The sequence below is a fragment of the Crinia signifera genome, chromosome 5 (assembly GCF_055691185.1).
Source record: "Crinia signifera chromosome 5, ASM5569118v1, whole genome shotgun sequence".
In the NCBI taxonomy this organism is placed as follows: domain Eukaryota; kingdom Metazoa; phylum Chordata; class Amphibia; order Anura; family Myobatrachidae; genus Crinia; species Crinia signifera.
Genome location: NC_139221.1, coordinates 85,063,032 through 85,083,031, shown reverse-complemented (window position 1 = coordinate 85,083,031; position 20,000 = coordinate 85,063,032). Strand labels below are relative to the sequence as shown.

Here is a 20,000-nt window from a genome sequence, read left to right as displayed (position 1 = left end):
TCTCCCATTGCACTTTAAGTAATCTGGCTTTTCATCCTCTCTGACTTCTCCATCTTCAATATTTTCGTTTTTAGTTAGATAGGTACTGCCTCATTAAGAAATCCAATATATTTATGTGTGTGTGTGTGTTTGTGTGTGTGCAGGGCAGCCAAGAGGAATGCTGGGCCCCGGTAAAAAATCTTAGGGCGTGGCCTAAGTGTGGGAGGTGTGGGCACCTCCCGCACTTAGGTCACACCCCCAAAATGTTTAGAGAAGGGTGAAAGAAAACTAAAAACTGTAATCTCAGCAGCAGCACACACCTACAGCATGTGCTGTGCTGACAGCGGGCTCAGCATGACCTCTCACGCAGTAAGTGACACACTCATGCTGAGCCTGCTGTCAGCACAGAACATGCTGTAGGGCACCTCCAGCAAGCCTGGGCCCGGGTAATTAGTAGCTGCTCCCCCCCCCCTCTCGGCTGCCCTGTGTGTGTGTGTGTGTGTGTGTGTGCGCGTGTGCGCGTGTGCGTGTATATGTATCTGTTTAATTTCAAGCAAAGGCATAGACATATCAAACAAAGGCATAGGGGGAGATTCTCTAAGAATCTCCGCCCCCCTTCGCCGCCCATCGCATATTTAATTATCGCATATGCTGTAACATGCGATAATTAAGGCAAAGGACAGCTGTTGCGTTAAGAGCTGTCCTTTGCGGTGAGAGTCGCCGGGTCCCAGCAGGTCCCGGCGGCTCTCCCCTCCCTCCCACACCCGGCGCTGCTGCTGCTGCACCGGGCTCTCCTCCTCCCTGCACCCGGAAGAGGATCAGTGCAGGGAGGAGGTCACAGGTCCGGGCAGCACTGCGCTGTGCTGCCCGGACACAGGTGAGGGGGCGATGCGGGTCGGCGCGGGGTCGGCGCGGGGTGGCGGAGGGTTGCGATAGAAGCCCATTGGCTTCTATGGGGCATCGCCAGATTTTTCTGGCGATGCCCCCCACGGCGGTAACCCGGCGGGGGATGCTTACAGCATCCCAAAATGCGGTAAAAACCCCGATAACGGGGTTTTTACCGCATTTTTAGCTTAGAGAATCTCCCCCATAGAGGCAACACTCAAGATGTACTAATCCTTGGAAAATGATTTGTCTGTGCCTGTGTTTTTTCAGACTCAAGGCCAGATGTACTAAGCCATGAAAAGGTTTAAGGTGGAGAGAGATAAAGTACCAGCCAATCAGTTCCAAACTGCCATGTTTCAAGATGTACAATGACTGTTAGGAGCTGGTTGATAGTAGTGTATCAGTTTTCACTATATCACTTTTCAAGATTTAGTTCATCTGGCCCACAGCCTGTTACCTATAAATTAGAAATTGTTCTTTGTAATCTGGTATCAGCAGACATGACCAAGATGTGCGGTTTTGCAAGGAAAGGAAACGGGAGATAAGAAAGAGTCCTGAGTCTATGCAGTAGCTAGTACCAGAAGTATTAGCCAAGTTCAACATTTTAATTTTAACATCTTGACATTTCTTTGTCTGAACAACTAGTGATCATCTAAGATGGGATGCGGACTAGACCCTGTTGGTATTTTCTGTATTGGGATGTGTCTATTGACCACCTGTATCCTGAGCAATGGTATCGCTTATGTATCCCTCTATGACTCCTAGGACCTCATTGACCAAGCACTTAATAAGCAAAAACCATGTAATGATTAATTTGATTTTTAATTTGTGCTCCTAAAATTGATACTGTTGCAGATCTGAATGATCACTTTCTTTAGGAGGTGAGCCCAATAGACAGTGTTTTTCCAACACTGCTGGCAAGTACTAGTACCATCAGGATACTAAATTCAGAACTTCCATACAGTATGTACATACATGTTTCCCCAACATGGCAGCCTGGAGAAGTTTAAGGCTAATCGTCAAAATATTAAATAATTTTGCTGTTAATGTTTTTCCAGGAAAATTTTCAAATGTAATAGCTAAATAAAATGCAATCAGAATCATGATGCTTCTGTTCACCATCAGACATTACTTCTATCATTGGTGCATTTCTTGTTATAGAGAAAAAGTCCTATTAAGGAAACATTCTATACTTAGAATCCAAAATTATAATTATGCAGCCGTTTCATTCATTCACTGATCCTGCTGTTTAAATGAATAGGAAAGCAGTGGCATTTCCCCGTTTAATTATCATGTAAGAATCTGCAGATGACGAGAAAGTATCTCAAACACCAATGTGTAAGCAACAACAATAGATGCAAAAAATAAGTGCATTCATCATGCATGCTAATTGAGATGGCTTGCTGTGTAAGTAAGTCCAATTAATGACACTGTGTGTGTGTGTGTGTGTGTGTGTGTGTGTGTGTGTGTGTGTATATATATATATATATATATATATATATATATATATAGCGAAAGAGAGAGAAAGAGAGAGAGAAAGAGAGAAAGGTAGAACATACAAGTCAAAAGATACATTTAAAACTTGAAACTGCATCTCCCGTCCCTTCAATAAATAGTACTAAAGTAACATTTTTAGAGACAAGCATAAAATTCAAGCATGACTGTAACTGTAAAATTAAGCAAATACATTATGAGGATATTTTTACTTATTGCCATAGATACTCCTAGTAAGTTATGAAATAGGCCAGTGGTTCCCAGCGGCACCCCCACTGCCAGGTCTGTAGCAGCCTCTCATCTGAGTGCGGGGAACACAGACAAGCAGATCTGCGGGTTCCAGCAGTGGGGCAGCACTTATCCTCCACAGTGTCTACACTTCCAAGCCAACAGGGTCTGGGGTGGCTGTGGCTATGCCACGGTTGGTTCACAAACACAGTATTCAAGGCACCTTAACAGTGCAGGTTTTAAGGCTATCAATGCCCGAGAACAGATAGTTAAATCAAAAAGAGTTATGTACCAATTAGAAACTGCATGATTAAGATTAAGCCATTTATTGGTCCACTAGCTACACTCTTAGTATCCGTCAATATCCGTGAACTATGATCTACTACACGTAGAAGATTGCTTAATTTTGCATTAGGAAAATCAATTGGCATATGGAGCAGACATTGGCCCCATTTAGTACCTGCAAAAATTATAGATGAAAAATAGAAGAAGCTTGAGCATAAAGTATAACAAATCAGGGGGCCGATTCAGACTCGCTTGGCTCCGAATTTGGCCCCGTTTTCGATGGTGGGGGGTCTGCGCATGCGAATTTGCAAATATGTGCATGTGCAAACCCCCTGTGCGAACACCTTTGGCGAATATATCACTCACTGAGGTGTTCGCACTGTGACAGACGGAAGGTGGCGGACAGGGGGCTGGAGCAGCGGAATGCCCACTGTTTTATGGGCATCAGCTGAGACAGCAGATGTGGCGATGGCTGCATGGGGTGCCCACCCTTAATTTAGCGATTTGCAGGCATCTGAAAAGTATGGACTTTTAGAGTTTTCATAGCGAAGGCTGAAGAAATCATTCGATGGTCATCCTCCTTTCGGCCGCATGCGAGGGGATACATTCGCATGCACATCCCCTCACATGCTAGCGATGAGATTTGGGCGTCGGGGGAGGGCGAGTGTTCAGCGGGGAGGCAGCGTTTACCTGTTTGCTAGAAAGTTAGAAATGTCTAAACAAAGAGAGATTTTCATTGGTCAGCTTGTCCCTTTTCTTGGGGTCATCGCCATGTCATGCATTACTGTAGTTAGTCAGCAAAGTTTGGAAAACATTTTCCTCCTCTTCATTTTTATTTTTTGCCCAATTTTAGAGTATCTAACTAGCGACTTTATGAGTAATATGCGGAACACTGAAGGTCAGAAGCTTCCATGACTCAGTATATGGCAATTTAAGCACAATTTGAAATATAGTCGTCAGCTGTTTAGATTTCACTTTCTTGTTCATTTGTTATGTAACCTGTACTGGGCACATGTCTAGTAGGTTACCTAATAATCTTAATAAAGTAAAACTTAATCATCACTCAAACCTACTGTTTTTCTTATTCCTGTGGTCCACAGTTATCACGTTGTGTGCATGCACGAGGCCCCCCTGCCAAACATTGCTGTAGGTTTGCAAGATGATTGATAGGCAGCGGGCATTTGTTGGCATTTTGGGGGAGTGCTACTGTAAAATTCAGGTGACTCCCAGCCATTAAAAAAGGAGACATTGATGTCAACAGTGGACCCGATCTCCCCATGGCCATCGCAGTGCTGAGTAAGTCTTGGTTTACTTGGCCACTGTTCACGGGGGAGATCAGTTTGATGGAGAGTAATTACGAATTGATTTCTCCCTCATTGGATGGCTGCGTTTGTATTTGCAGCTGTGCACATGGGCGGGATTACACTATGGCCGGGCAGCGGCTAACTGATCACTGTGCTTTCAAAAAGTTGCAGCCCAGCAATCCGGTCTGAATGTGGCTCCTTGTGCCATGCTGTGTGTCAGCTAGATACTGTGTTTGTGAGCTCAGTAGGAAGTATATGTTTTTACAGGAAAATGTGACCTTCACAGTGGGAACAAATATGCATAGATTGCACTATGGCTCTGGTAGAGCTTTTTTCTCTATTAAGGCAGGAGAGTCATGGGTAGAAAAGCTAATGAATAGACAGCATTGAGGCTGTAGTGAATGCATTACAAACACCGTCAGCTACTGTAGCTCACCTATTGCATTGGCTTTACTGGAAACGCTAAATTGTTTAAAGCAATCTCTTTAGATGAGCAGAAATCACATCCCAGGTTAATAACAGACATGCTGATGCGCTGTCCAGGTTCCATTTTTCAAGTGGTTCCACATGCACTTGTTGCCCCTCTCAAATGATCTGCTCACATTTATGTTGGCAAACATAGGTGTATGGATAGATTTTGACCTCCTTTGCCCAGAACATTTGCTCTGCCTACAGAAGACACGATACCTAGATAGCCTTTGCACTGGTGGCAGACTTTTAGTCTTCCCTATCATGCCAAGTGAGGGCTATTGGACATTTTTTTTGGACACGAGAGAGCAGGAAGCCAGCACAGCAGAAAGAATGATGACAAACATATTGTCTTCTTTCAGTCATTAGGCCAGCCTGATGTAATAATAAAGCAGTTTAATGGGAGAAAATGGGAGTAACGCTGCAAGAGATTCACATCATACTCAGTAGATTCCCAATTACAGTATGCCACAAGTGCTGGTACAAGTAGAGTTAGAGCAACCAGGGCCGGTGCAAGCCCCATCAGCGCCCCAGGCAAATTCCCCAAATGCGCCCCCCCCCGGGGTTGTCCAGGGGTGCCGCACGGGGATAGCCGGGGGGTGCCGCAATGACCACGCCGCACAGTGCCATACGGGGATTGCCCGGAGTTGCCGCTGATGACCACCGAGGGGGGGAGGGGGAAGGGTGTTGTATCACTCACCTTCTCCCCGCTTCCTGACCCTACATCCTGCTGGGATGTACTGCTACTGTCCTTGGCAGCTTTCTTCGGAAACCAACTCTCCTTGGTGGCTCAGTACCGCCCTCCAGTGGCCTGCGCCCTAGGCAAATGCCTAAAGCTGCCTAGTGGTGGCGCCAGCCCTGAGAGCAACGTGTGTGATGACATTATACAGAGGTATGAGTCTGAGATCATATGACAGAAAAAGAAGTTTGGGAATGGGCACAACAGATATAATATTAATGGGACGGAAGATAGCTATTATCATCACAAGGTTGAAGATGGATTACTGTAGTTAGGTAAAGGGAGCTTGGTAAAATTGTAAAAGCTGCATAGCATGGGTAAGAGTTTTTACAAATAAACACAAAATCCCATAATGTTATTAGTTTATAAGAGTGTAGGGGTGATTCCGGTTGGTTTGCAAAGCACAATTGGTTTGCTTATGGACAAAACCATGTGCACTGCAGGTGGGGCTGATGTGACATGTGCAGAGAGAGTTAGATCTGGGTGAGGTGTGTTCAAACTGATATCTACAGTATATTGCAGTGCAAAACTAAAGCAGCCAGTGTTTACCCTACACAAAAATAAAATAACTCACCCAAATGTAACTCTCTCTGCATGTTACATTTGCCACTCCTGCAGTGCACAGGGTTTTGTCTATTAGCAAACCAAAAGTGCTTTGCAAACCAACATGAATCACCCCTTTATCATATAGCGCAGGGCTGGGCAACACCGGCCCTCCAGATGTTAGTGAACTACACATCCCAGGATGCTTTGCATTAGTTTTGCTATGTGGCCATGCCGAAACTGATGCAAGGCATGCTGGGATGTGTAGTTCACTAACATCTGGAGGGCCGGTGTTGCCCAGCCCTGATATAGTGTAATAATGACTTGATAAATTCAGAGAGTTTTCATTTTGCAATTGTTCACTAATAATCAATGGGGGCAATTCTGTATGAATTGGACGGGGTCGAATTTGGACCTGTTATGACGGCGGAGGGGTCTTCACATGATTATCACATGATTATGCATGTATATGCGCATATGCAGACCCCCTGTGGTGAGGATTTCACATGGGTAGGTGAGGGAGGGGTTGGGCAGGCCGGTGGCTGGATGGGAACACCCAGTGTTTTATGTGTGGCATTTGCTGCTTGAGGCGTGCAGCTGATGTCACATGACAGCAACCATCAAATGATTTCTCTTCCATTTGGCCGCATGGAAGGGGTTGTGTTTCCCGACACATCCCCTCGCATGTTACCATGAAATTATACAAGTCAACTGGAATGAAAATGATCCACTGTGTTTATTTGTGCTGATACTGTATTGAGACAATTTGATGATATTGGTGCAAGCATCTACACAGACTTATGTAAGCTATCTCATTTCGGTTCATCAGGGCAGGCAGGCGGCGCTGACCTTTTAGAGTATACGCAGCCTAGCGAACATGTCTGAATCAGGCTCAATTGCAGCAGTTTCCCATAGCAATCACCCACAGCCCCTCTGACCCGCACTGTCCGGGATCTAAGGGACTCCCCATTGGTGGGGATCCTGTAGAAGTGGACACATTTGAGGCCTGATGTATGCCATGTATGTAGGTCTTGATGAATGCAAGAAAATTTGCACTAATAATATGGTTATGTTCAGTCACGTGCTTAGGTTCAGTACGTCAAGATGCATCCATCTGTAAAACTAGCATTTGTGTCGATTGTACCATATGTCAGACATACAAGTCCAAGATAATGTAGAGATAACACATAGAGTTGGCTTGACATTGACAACATTTCGGATATATTATTCATCTCAGTAAAACTCAGCTTTTGACATATTTATGTTACATAGTGGTTTACTAGCTAGCATTTGACTCATTTGGCAGTACCAGATTTATCATGTTTTATATATTTCCTGCCAGGAAGATTTCCTTATTGATATGGAAAACCTTTAAACAGTATATACTGGAAGAGACCATATTTTTCCCCATTGATAATTCAATGCTTAAACGGAATACTGTTTCCATGGTAACTCTCTGCTGTCGAGTTTTCGAACTATAAAACCTATGTAATGCATGTATGCTGATAAAAATATGAAGAAATCCAAACAAAGATTTGCAACTATCGGCTTTCCAACATAATCCTGTAATGGCCAGGGGGTTATTCAGAGCTCATCGCAAGGCAGAGAATTTGCCAAGCAATCGATAATCGCACAATTGCACATGCAAATCATACAGTGCATGCACAAGACCAAACAGTGAAAAAAATCATACATTTCTTTGCCACAATCTCCTTGCAACTTCACTAACAGCAAGCCGCCATTTGACCGTGGTAACCTGCCGCTTTCTGGGAGTGTCTGGGAAACCGCAGGCATGTCAAAGTGTTCTAAGGGAGAATATGTGACTTCAGTCTCTGGGACAGAAGTATCAAGCTACAATAAAATGGAGAATGATAACCAACTGGCCAATCAGCTCCTACCTGTCATTTTTCAAAGCCAGCCTGTAACATGGCAGCGAGAAGCTAATTGGCTGGCTGTTTATCACGCTCCAGTTTAACACTTTTTAAAGCTTGGTACTGTATATCTGGCCCTCAGTTACAGAGTGGTGGAAGGGTCCAGGTTACACAAACTTGCCGAGACTGAGAAAACCATTCGATGGTGAGTCGGTTGTGTACAGATTTTGCAGCTGGCCAGCAATCGGCGATATTTTCATACATCATTTTCAGACTTGTTTCACTCTGGCTGGTCAGCGGCTATCTGATTATAGTCCTCTGCAAATTTGCACAGCAGCCATAAGATCTGAATCAGGCCCATAATCATTTTTTGCATTGTTGTTGCTGAACTCTTTCTTATGAAATGATCAGTGCCATGGAAGGATTCTATTTCACTATTGTACTACAATGCAGTACAAACAGAACTACTGTATTCTATCTCTTTTTAGTTACAGTTTCTCCAATGCACCACATGCATCTACATGTTTGTGATGAGGGCAGCACACATGGTAAGGTAGGATGATGTAACTGCCTTCCATAAAGCTCAGGCCTGGTTCTACATTTTCACTCCAAGAGCCAGAAGTATCGATCCTTCAAAAAGAGATAACGTGGATAGTTTTAAACTTCCAGCCAGTCACCTAACAAAAAGGAAGTTAATAGCTGGTACTTTATTATTCGCCACGTTATCACGTTTAAATGTTAGTACATCTGGCCTTTTTAGAGTGAGATGTATCAAACCTTCTAAAGAGGACAAGTGGAATAGTTTCCCATAGCAATCATCCAGCAATCATGGATCTAGTACATTCTATAAAATGGGGTCCGGCATAAGAGAAGTACAATGCCTAGGCAGACAGTCAATAGGTTCACAACATAAAGTATTGTCGACAGGTGCAAAAGATTTACAGATAAATGGTCAATAGTGGTCTTTGTACGACAGGTACAATGCTCGACATGGTGAAAAAGTAATCGACACAAGGATAGTCTGCACCAGTTTATTGCGCTTTTTTGGACGCATTTTGTTACATTTCAGGCAAGGTTACTATTCCCAATCATAGTCACGTGGAAATGAAATCAAGCAAATGTAAAAACATGTGAAAAACCCAAAAGGCATGTGTTGTTGGCATATTGGGACAGATGTACCAAGTTTTAACAAGTGATAAAGTAGAGTATAATAATCATCAACCTGCTCCTTAGCCCCTAACTGTCATTTTAATCCATGCATGTAACATCGCAGTTAGGAGCTGATTGGCCAGTGATAAAGTACAATTTAATACATCTGTTCACAGTCTGTAACATGGCAGTTAGGAGCTGATTGGCTGGTCGCCTAAATAGAACAGACATTGTAAAGGAATAATATACTACTGTACAGTAGAGAAGATCCGATTGTTGAACTGGGATAGAGACTGGAAATAAAGTCTGAGCTAATTCAGCTACGTTGATATGGAATTGCTGTGATATATTTTGAAATGGGTACTTGTGTACTTTCACGGCTCCCATCGCATGCCATTGCATGCCATATGTAGTGGCATGCGATGGCATGCGATGCGATGCGATTTTCCCGTGGTTTTGGGCATTTCTGATAAAATCATGCATGCGATCTGATGTGATGCGATGTCCTTTTTCACAGAAATTATGGACATGAGTTGACATCATGTAAAATGCACCCCAAATGTCATTTTTCACACTGTACCACCCCCACTATCAACGCCAACCCGAAGCGTGGCGAGCGCAGCGAGCCCGCGAGGGGCGGCGGTACGCGTCCTACGATCTTTTCATACCCCCACTATACACATAGGCGTGGAGTGTGGCGAGCGCAGCGAGCCACCGAGCCCGAAGCGTGGCGAGCGCAGCGCGCCCCGCGAGGGGACGCGGATACCTTCACAGGTATCCGTGTCCCCTCGTGGGCTTCACAGGTGTCCGTGTCCCCTCGCGGGGCTCGCTGCGCTCGCCATGCTTCGGGCTGCGCTCGCCACACTTTCTATTTTCAACTCCATGCCGACGTGGATACTGGGGGTATGAAAAGGTCGTACGACGCGTACCGCCGCCCCTCGCGGGCTCGCTGCGCTCGCCACGCTTCGTTCATGCGATGCGATGCGATGCGATTTTTCCCTGTACGATGCACATCGTGGGAGCCGTGAAAGTACACAAGTACCTTGAAATGAAAAATAATTGCTTTTCTGTCATATCTGTGAAGGCTGCTGCATTCATATGGGACTGATGCCATATAAAGTATTGCCATATGGGTATGGGATTTATGTATACAATCTGAGCTAGGGGACTACTGAGCAATAGGATTACGGAACTATGTGGAAACATGGCACTTGTTGTACTGAAACATGGGATAAAATAAAACAATCGATATACATCTCTATAGAACCGGCAACAAATTCCCAGTAAAGGAACAAACTGACAGTTTATAATTTACTATAAAATCTGTGGTAATCTGTTATATGCTATTGGTGCTGTGCGTAAGAGTCTATCACTGATGCCCAGTGATCCCAACACTTACCTCCACCTGCACCTGGAGAGACAGTATGAAAGGCAGTCTGTCCTAATGGTATACGGTCCCTGGGTCAACAATGTCTAGGTCGACCACTAATGGTGGACAGTAATGGTGGACAGTGACTAGGATGACACCTGGAAATGGTCAACGTACCATAGGTTGGCATTGACAGAACGTGGACATGGTCGACGTTTAAAATGTCGACACCAGTTTTTCAAATACTATAATAATCTTACTCCCCAAGCTCGCTGCCTAGGGTCATCCTCGACTCTGAACTGTCCTTTATTCCTCACATTCAATCTGTTTCTAAATCATGTTACATGCATACAAAAAACGTATCCAAAATTTGTCCATACTTTACACAAGACACTGCAAAAACTCTAATCCATGCACTCATTATATCACGCATTGACTATTGCAATAGCCTCCTTACCGGTCTTCCTAAGAAAAGACTCTCACCACTACATCCATGCTAAATGCAGCGGCAAGGTTGATTTTCCTGGCTAGATGTTCAGCGTTTGCCGATCTGCCCTGTCAATCCCTCCATTGGTTGCCTGTATATAACCGCATTCAATATAAAATACTTCTACTTACAAACAAAGCCATTTCTCTGACTACACCGACTTATATCTCTTATCTCAAAATATATCCCCACCGACCTCTACGCTCTGCACAAGATCTGCGTCTCATCCACACTCATTACTCGGACCCACTTACACTTACTACATTTTTGTCGGGCAGCGCCCACCCTATGGAATGCCCTTCCACGCACATTAAGACTCTCCTCTAGGCTCCAAACTTTCAAGCGTTCCCTGAAAACTCAATCGGTCTGAATCGGCTCCATGGTGGACCTTATCAATGTTGCATAATTCACAGGGGAGGCAGAACAAAAGTCTAAGCAGGGGGTATAATGTCAAGCCAGGCCTAGTTATTTGTGACGGTGATGTATGCATCCTAGTATAATAGACGGGCAAATGAAAAATAAGGTCATTTCCAAAAATACAATAAAAAACCTTTGTCTTTATAGATATAAGAACAAACCCTAACAGAAGTTGCGATGTAAAATACTTTATAAAACACAGCGCAACTATATAATTATTCCATAGAAAATAAAAAGTTTAAGGAAACAATGACAGACTTTCTACAATGACTTACATGTAACAATTCAGGATAAAATAGGATTAGGAATATAGTGAACCTAAACAAAAAAAACTACTGGCATGGTGATGGAGCAGTAGCAGGGACATGTGAAAGTCAGACATAAGCAAATCAGCAAATCAAGTACACAGGTCAAGGTCGGGAAAACAGGCTAATGAACAAGTATGGATATGCTAATATGAAGGGCACATGCAAATGAGAAAATTCAGGAAACAAGTCAAGGTTAAGTAGCTGATGTCAAGCTGTGGCTGCTCAGTATAACATGTTCACTAGAGATCTTTGGCAAAAAAAGAAACTGTTTGAATGAATTACAATGGAATGAATGTGCGGGCATGCCACATGCTGATCTCGGACCTTTATAGATAGGAATAAATTCTGCTGCAATGTGCAAGTTTGTGCAGACAGACTGGCAGTCGGAAGGAGAGTGTGTCCTAGCACTGCTATAAATTGTAGTCAGAGCCGGCCCTAGCCTAAATTATGCCCTAGGCAAGATTTTGACTGGTGCCCCTAGCACCGCCACTAGTTCCGTCTCTGACCCTGCTCCCCTTTCCCAAGATCATCAACCCTCATCATAGCAGTCATCATTTTGGTGCTCCTACCCGCAATATTTTAAATAGAAACAGCGCACCCATTCGGTGCGGAGCCCAAACAGGGGTGTGTTCTTGCTGGGAAGGGGCATGGCCATACAATAGTACCCCCAATTCAAATTATGCCACACAGTAGTGCAACTTTATTCACATTATATCATGCGATGGTGTCCCTTATTCACGTTACATCACACAGTAGTACCACTTTACCTTATGTACATTACTCCTCATATTATTCACATTATAACATTAGAAAAAAATCCTGAGAAAATATTGTATTTTAAGCACCTCCATGGCCACACTGCAACCCAGCATAAAGCAGGGTGTGCTGGGCAGAGGAGAAGAGCTGCAGCTGCTGCTGTCACTTAAGGGGACGGGGCCCGGGGCCCCCACTGGGCCCTTCCATCAGACTTTGGCCTGGGTAATTTGTACCCCCTACCCCTTTTTCTCGGCACCCCTGATAATACCACACAGTAATGCCCCTTACACATGACACACCTTATTAATGTCCTTATAACCATAATGCCCCTTACACATTATGCCAACCTTTATTAATGCCCTTCATACACATAATGACACACATAATGCCCCTTACACATATGTCACACATTATTAATGCCCTTATACACATGACACACATTATGCCCCTTACACATATGTCACACATTATTAATGCATTTATACATGACACACATAATGCCCCTTACACATGCCGAACACTATTGCACAACCAACCCACCCACAGACAGGACTCGCACAGCCGCTAACAGCCTCACTCACACACACAAAATAGGCATGCTGCATATCATTTTAATCAGCAGAAGCTGCTGATGCCCCTAGGCATTCCAAATGCCCTAGGCAATTGCCTAGTTGGCCTATGCCTAAGGCCGGCTCTGATTGTAGTCTTACATTGTGGTGTGGTTTATCTTTTGTTGCTAACATGGTACCTGAGTCATATTGTACTGCTTTCACATTGCAGAAATTGGTAATGACCCTGTATTCTTAAATGGGACTTTAAAACGGGTCTGAGCCTTGAGACCTTTCACATTGCAGGTGAAAACCGTTTTAAAAATCATTTAATACCATTCAAACATTCAACCCGTTTAACCCCCAAGGGACACGTTTCAAGCCATTAACGGCTTTAAAACGGGTAGGACTCTGCTTTTTAACCGTGTTGAAATACCGGTTAACTTTAACCGGTAAATCAACCGTGGCACTTTCACACTGCAGCCTTAAACGTTTTAAAATGGAAAAAAAACGGCAATATACCGTTTTAAAAGTGCGATGTGAAAGGGTTATAACTTACTTCTGCAGATTATTATTATTATTATTATTATTATTATTACTACTACAACTGTCATTTGTGTTAAGCATATCAGATCTGTAGAGGGCTATTCATATTCTCTTAGTTTCTACAAAAGTAGGTGAAATTATTTTCACCTACTTTTGTAGACATTTATTTTCATGGTGATTTATTAGTTCATGTAACAGATATGTTGTTCTTGACTTTCAGTCCCAATCTGACCTATAGCCCCCATATGGTCCAAAATTCCCCAAGCTCTGAAAATATTCTGATTATTAGTGCCTTCAGATGGTGCTGTTTCCCACATTCCCACCTCGTTCTATGGCAAGGAGCTCCAAGTGTTAATTCTCACTCCTACAGAAGAAGTCAATGCCAGATTAAGGGCCAGATTCTCTAAGCTTCAAAAGTGATAAAATGGAGAGTGATAAACAGCCAGCCAATCAGTTCCTGTCTGACATATTTCAAACACAGTCTATGACATGGCAGGTAGGAGCTGATTGGCTGGCTGTTTATCACTCTCCATTTTATCACTTTTGAAGCTTAGAGAATCTAGCCCTCAGCCTTAGGAGCTCAGGGGAAGGGGTGTTGTACTCAGGGCAGAATCCAGAGGTGGGGCTGCTACGCAGTTCAAAATTCAAATAGGGGAGCCACAGCAACTGCCACCAACTGCCATTCCAAACTGACTCACTGACAGTTGGTGTTTCTCCCCTATTTAAATTTTAAACTGCACTGAAGCCCCACCTCGGGAGCCGCCACTGTTTGTACTGTATATTTGACTGTGCATACCTCCAAACATGACCCCTTCCAGCAGGGACAAAATGCTTTCTACCTGGACTTCCCTCTTAATATATGATTAGCATCACCTGTGTTGAACTATTTAATTGATAAGAATAATGTTCTCCCTAGGTCAGTGATGGCTAATCTTGACACTCCAGCTGTAGTTGATTTACACATCCCAGCATGCCCTGCTACAGTTTTACTATTTGGCCATGGTAAAACTGATGCAGCTGGAGTGTCAAGGTTAGTCATCACTGCCCTAAGTGATGGCAATTAGAGATTAGGTGGGAATTCCAGGTAGAGAGAATTTTGTCCTTCCTGGAATGGATTGGATGCCGGACGGGGTCCCGACAGTCATTTACGCAACATCGGGATCCCCACTGTTAAAACACTGACAGACGTGTTCCTGACGGCCACCGGCTATTCTCCCTCGCGGGGTCCATGCCCCCATAGAGGGAGAATAGAATAGGTGGTGAGCGTGGCAAGCGCAGTGAGCCCGCAAGGGGCTTTGTTGCGCTCGCCATGCTGTCTGAATCCGGCCAGTCGGGATCCCGACATCGGGCTAATGACTGTCGGGATCCTGACTTTCGGAACCCTATACCACACCCTAATGGATCATGTTGGTAGGTATGGATTCTGTGTATTAAATTTAAACTAAAAGTTAATGAATACCTGAATACTGTTTATACAGACAACTTTTTTTATAAAATTTCCTTGTAGTGGACAAAAGACACCGTAATCTTAAAATACACATAGAAAAATAAAATCTTTCATCTAACTTTTGTGTGTGTATATGCATGTCTGATTCTCTGGACCCAAATGCACTTTTTAGATTGCAATTTCCACAGGACCACACAGGGAGCAAGAGAAGCAGGGATTCGTTGTTCACTTTCAGCTCTCTTCCCTCCTATCTCTCCTCTGGTTGGGTAACGCCATAAGGAGCTCATGATATGTAATACTCCTGTTCCTCTGCGTGCAATGCATACTGTTCTGCTTCCATTCTAGCTACTTGGTTCTGCTGCTGCACAAGAGGGAGAGCTAATGATGTCATTGTGTTCTGGCCAGGGCCCTCCTGACAGAGGCTGCCCCGGTGTGCAGTATGCCATTGTCCCCCCTTTAATCTGGTATGGTTGTCATTATATAGATCGCGGGGACAGCTGATATTTGGATCAGCTGTCTCTGCACTGGAGCACTATTGAATTGTTCTGGTGTAGTATGCATCAATGCTACTGACCGACAATAATGAATAGGCATAATGAATGTTAACTTTACTGTTGATTTGCAGTTTATAAGATAGATTTATTATATATCCAAATAAAAAGGTGAAGCACAATTCAAGAGGACTGTTATTAGCATGCATTTACAATATATAGCATATGCATACTCTGCAGTGTTTCACAACTGGGAACAAATGTTTGATACTTGAGGTTAAGCACCACAGATTCTAAAGTGGTTTAACAGATCACACTTGAAAAAAATGTCTCCTGAGGCAATGCCACCCAGTCACATAGTAATGTCAGTTTTGTGGTCACATGATTTTTTTTGTGTGTGTGTGTATGGATGGAAAATAAATGGTTTAAGCAAGGGTAGCCAAACCGGTCCTCAATATCTACCACAGTTAACGTTTTCCAGACCAACTGTGGATCTGTAATATGTGCCCATTAGGAATGAATGCACCAAATAGTTCAAGATATGACAGTTAGTAATTACTACACCGATGCACCTGCTAGGTGCCCTGGAAACCGTGAACTGTTGGTAAATCTCGATGACCGGTTAGGCCAGCCCTGGTTTAGGCTCTGTCTACACATTGCGCTTTGACAGGTCCCTTTTAAAGGGACCTGTTTGGCAGGAAAGAGCATGCACATTTAAATCTATGGCTGCATCAACACATTGTATTTTAGCAGGATGCAGTTGAACAGGAACTGTTTAGCAGGATGCTTACTCAAGAGGATATATACACAAGTCTGTTGCATCCTGCTAAAATGCAATGTCTGGACATAAGAAGCTGCATCCTGCTAATCAGGATGTCTGTGCAATTTGGTCACTTTTTGTACGATTGCGGTGATGATTCATCACATAAAAGCATCCAAAATTCATGTATTTCACAGAGTGTCCGATGCGATGTATGGTCCTGTGCGCAAATCATTGGAACCTAGGAGTCGCACTGCAAGCAGGAGAGATTCGACGAATCGCAGACAAGCCAGACGGGCTTGGCTGGGATCGCATTCGATTGCATGTTATATAATGTATGCAAAAGAACAGTATATGATATATTGTCCTGCCATCTGGGAGGTTCATTGATGACTCCAGGGTATATAAAGGGTGACTTCTCTGGTCAGAGAAGTCACCTAGTGTATAGCCAGCATTACAGTAACTGAAATTGGCAGTTTGTACTACTGTAAAGTTAGTGTTAGAAGGAATAAATCAAAATTTGCATTAATCATTCATTATTCCTTAACCTACATAAGTTACTATCCATTCTATCCTATAAGGTATCAGATGATCAAACTTGCCTCACGCTTCTTTTACAAACAAGAGAGAGGCTGATGTCTCCCTGATCTTACCTGAAATGGTATTTGAAGAATTAACTAAAAGGCCGTCTGCACAAAACTGCTCTCGGCTTGTAAAGTGTTCTCTTAAGAAATGTATAAAACTATTCAGCTGGATACAGAGCACATCTTGGTGAATGTAGGTCAGGGAAAACACTACAGTCCTATGTAAATGCTGGAATTATTTTTCAAATCATCAACTCAGTATGAAATAGCTGTGATCAGAAGAGGATCACAGGTCTTGTAGCCATATCAATATCAGAAGGATGAATGTCTGGCTGTGCATTATGAAAGCTCTAGAATGACTTCACAAAATGTAAATATCTAAATGTATGGAAGGCATAAAAAACACTGTAACTACACACATAGGTCTGACTGACTGAGACGCAACTGCAAATTTGGTCATACCGCTTGATTTTCCGCACTTGCATCAAAAATCACAAATGCAGTGTGCGCATGCATTGCAAGGAGCTGTGTATGAGTTGGAAAGCCAAGGCCTGATGGCCCACTCTCTCCTCTAGTGATCTAGTGATCACATTCTAGACTGTGCAATTTGAATGTACTGTACATATGTTTCATTTTTCTATGGTGCATTGCCATGATTAATCTGATACATTATCATGGATTCTTTAGCTGTATTTACTATATAAATACACTTGCAGCAATTGGTTAGCCTTTATATACGATTAAACCTTCAATTTAACTACTTAATATAGCACCAGGGACCTTAGTATAAACCACTTGTGTGGTATGTTCTACATACCCTGCGTTTACTAATGGGAATGGCTCATCCCAGGCAGTTGCAATATTGGATAATGGCAAAGTTATGGAGCATGGCCTTATATCCCAGGAGGAGGGTCTACACATCACACCAACATTGTCCATGGATGCTTCACTTGCAATGCCTATTATTATGTGGTCTTTGCGTCTTGTATGTACATACATTGGCGGAACTTGTGGGTGGTGAGCCCAGGTGCATAGATATAATTTGGGCACCCCTCCTCCACCCTAACCCAAGTTAACAATACGCAACACGCCAGTGGGTGACAAGGGGAGGCAGAGTGTGACAGGTAAAAACAATGGGTGACAGGAATAGAATGACTGGGGTAAGGTCCAGTTAACCCCCAGTGGGCCCTCTAACACTCAAGGCCCCGATGCACTACACTTGCTTCTTCAATGGTAGTTTCGCCTCTGTGTACATATCACCCCTAGGTGATGCCTCTGAACAATGTAACGTATTCAGTTATAACCATTCAATTAGGTACAAAATGCTCTGTTGCTGGACTTCCCTGCCAGTGGCAGTTACAGAGGTTTGGCCTCCAGCACAGAGGTTTGGCCTCCAGCACAGTCCAAAATTCAAAGAGGGGAGACACATCAATTGTCAGTGAGTCCAGGACAGTGATGTTTAGAGTGGCATTAGGTGTGGCTCCCCTTTTTGAATATTGGACTGTGCTGCAGCCCCACCTCTGCAGCTGCCACTGGTAAGGAAGTCCAGAAACAGAGCATTTTATACCTAATGGAATGGGCCATGTTGGAGGGTATGCTAATAGTATTATAACACTGTGAAATTAAAGGTTTATCAGGCATGTCTGTGCAGTACTACCTGCTGACAAACAGCAGCCATAGCAATATACTGTAGCTCTACTACAATCCTTTCCAATCACACAACTTGAGCAATGTTTAACATCCTCTTGTTTGTCAATTTACCTTTAATTAGTGATAATACAAATATTCTTCATGATGTATTTAGCATCCTGTTCCCTGATATAATTAAAGTAATTCTGTGTAGGAGTATTTTGAGAGTATAGTTTTTAATGCTAATGCAGTAGTATCAGCGGTTGTCATGCTGTCATCTTTGTTGCTATGGAATTTTTCTATGCATGCTTCAGTAGAACATGATCTGCCAGCTTAACTCTCACATATACTTGATGAAGATGTTTATTTTGAGACTGACATCATTTGAAAGGCAGGCGTGGTCACTGTTAGCAGCTCCAGGTGAGATGGGAGAACAGATAGCAGCTCACCTGGAGTGGATTTATTTCTAAAAAAGGTAAGCAGACCCTGCAGTCTCCGGCTGCAGCATGCACATGCTAAAATTCACTGTGTGTTCTTAAGTGTGTTCTGTATCTGTAGTACGGTAAAACCACATACTTCACGCCATTGTATGACAATAGATATATTAGAAACACCTGCTGTTTATATTCTGTCTGTAAACATGATCAACCATAGGGGATTTTGTAAAGCAAATCAGCTAATCATATTACACTGAAAGCTGTTATTAATTTACTAAATGCAGTGACATTTGTAGCGTTCCTCGTTGTGCGGTGTTTTAAATTGAGGAAAAACTTAGCTCAATAGTATTGCTAATACTACTCCCAGAAATAGATCATGGATAATGCTATTTTAGAGGGCTGTGATAAAATTGCTATACTATTAGATTTCGTAACAATAGTTTTATACTTTTATAATGCTCGAGATATCATTAAATAATAAAAAATTGTATTTAAACATGATGCTACTGCAAATGATATGTTTCTACCAAGCCTTTAGCTTCTTTACGCTTGCCCATGGAAATGATATGAGATAAATATTTAGACCTACTTATGTATATCATTCACAGACATTTAGCGTGTACAGTAGTATATTAGAAGTACAAATACTTAACATGAGCTGAACATAAAACACAACAATTCAACCGGGAACACAGCAGTGAAATAAAACTGAACAGTGCTGGTAGTTCCATTGGCCTGCCGAAAGCTTTACCTTAGACCTAATTGTCAGAAGAGCAGAAGGTACAGTACAGTAATGTGTTGCTGGCAAAGCTATTGAGGTCTGTTTTTCTAATATTCTAAGTGAATATTGTAATTACATATTGTAATTATTACCGCATTGAGGATGGTAGTAATTAATGTAAAATAATTGCATCTAGAACTGCTAACATAGGCAAGGTGTACAGCAGCTCAGATCTAAAGCATATATACAGAATTAACTGAAGAAAATATGTTTCTCTGCCAGTGTCAGTTATGGCCCAATGGATGCACTGGTCCTTTATGCAGCGTAGTGTCATGTATAGGCTCTTCCAGTGGAAGGCAGCGTGTTTCAATGCGTCTCTCCGTGCCTATAGAATCTGTGCTGATTTTATGTTGTATAGAAGTATACATCATTCACATATATTGGCCACATTCACAGGTGGAATCTCCCCCTCTCATGACCATGTGTTTGATGCAGAATAACACACCGCTATGAATTGGTCGCAGGGCTATGAATCTTTGGAGCCCAGCTATCAGG

General features: G+C 43.0%; 1 protein-coding gene across 5 annotated transcripts in view; it reads left to right on the top strand.

Moving 5' to 3' along the window:
- DLGAP1 (DLG associated protein 1) overlaps positions 1 to 20,000 on the top strand; it is a 519,677-nt gene that overhangs the window by 90,319 nt on the left and 409,358 nt on the right. The window contains exon 1 of one of the 5 annotated variants that reach the window (XM_083187576.1): positions 18,637 to 18,762. The exons of the other annotated variants lie outside the window; for them this stretch is intronic. The gene's annotated coding sequence lies outside the window, so the exon portion shown is untranslated. Of the gene's footprint in view, positions 1 to 18,636; positions 18,763 to 20,000 lie in introns of those variants that run through there. 5 annotated transcript variants of the gene reach the window in all.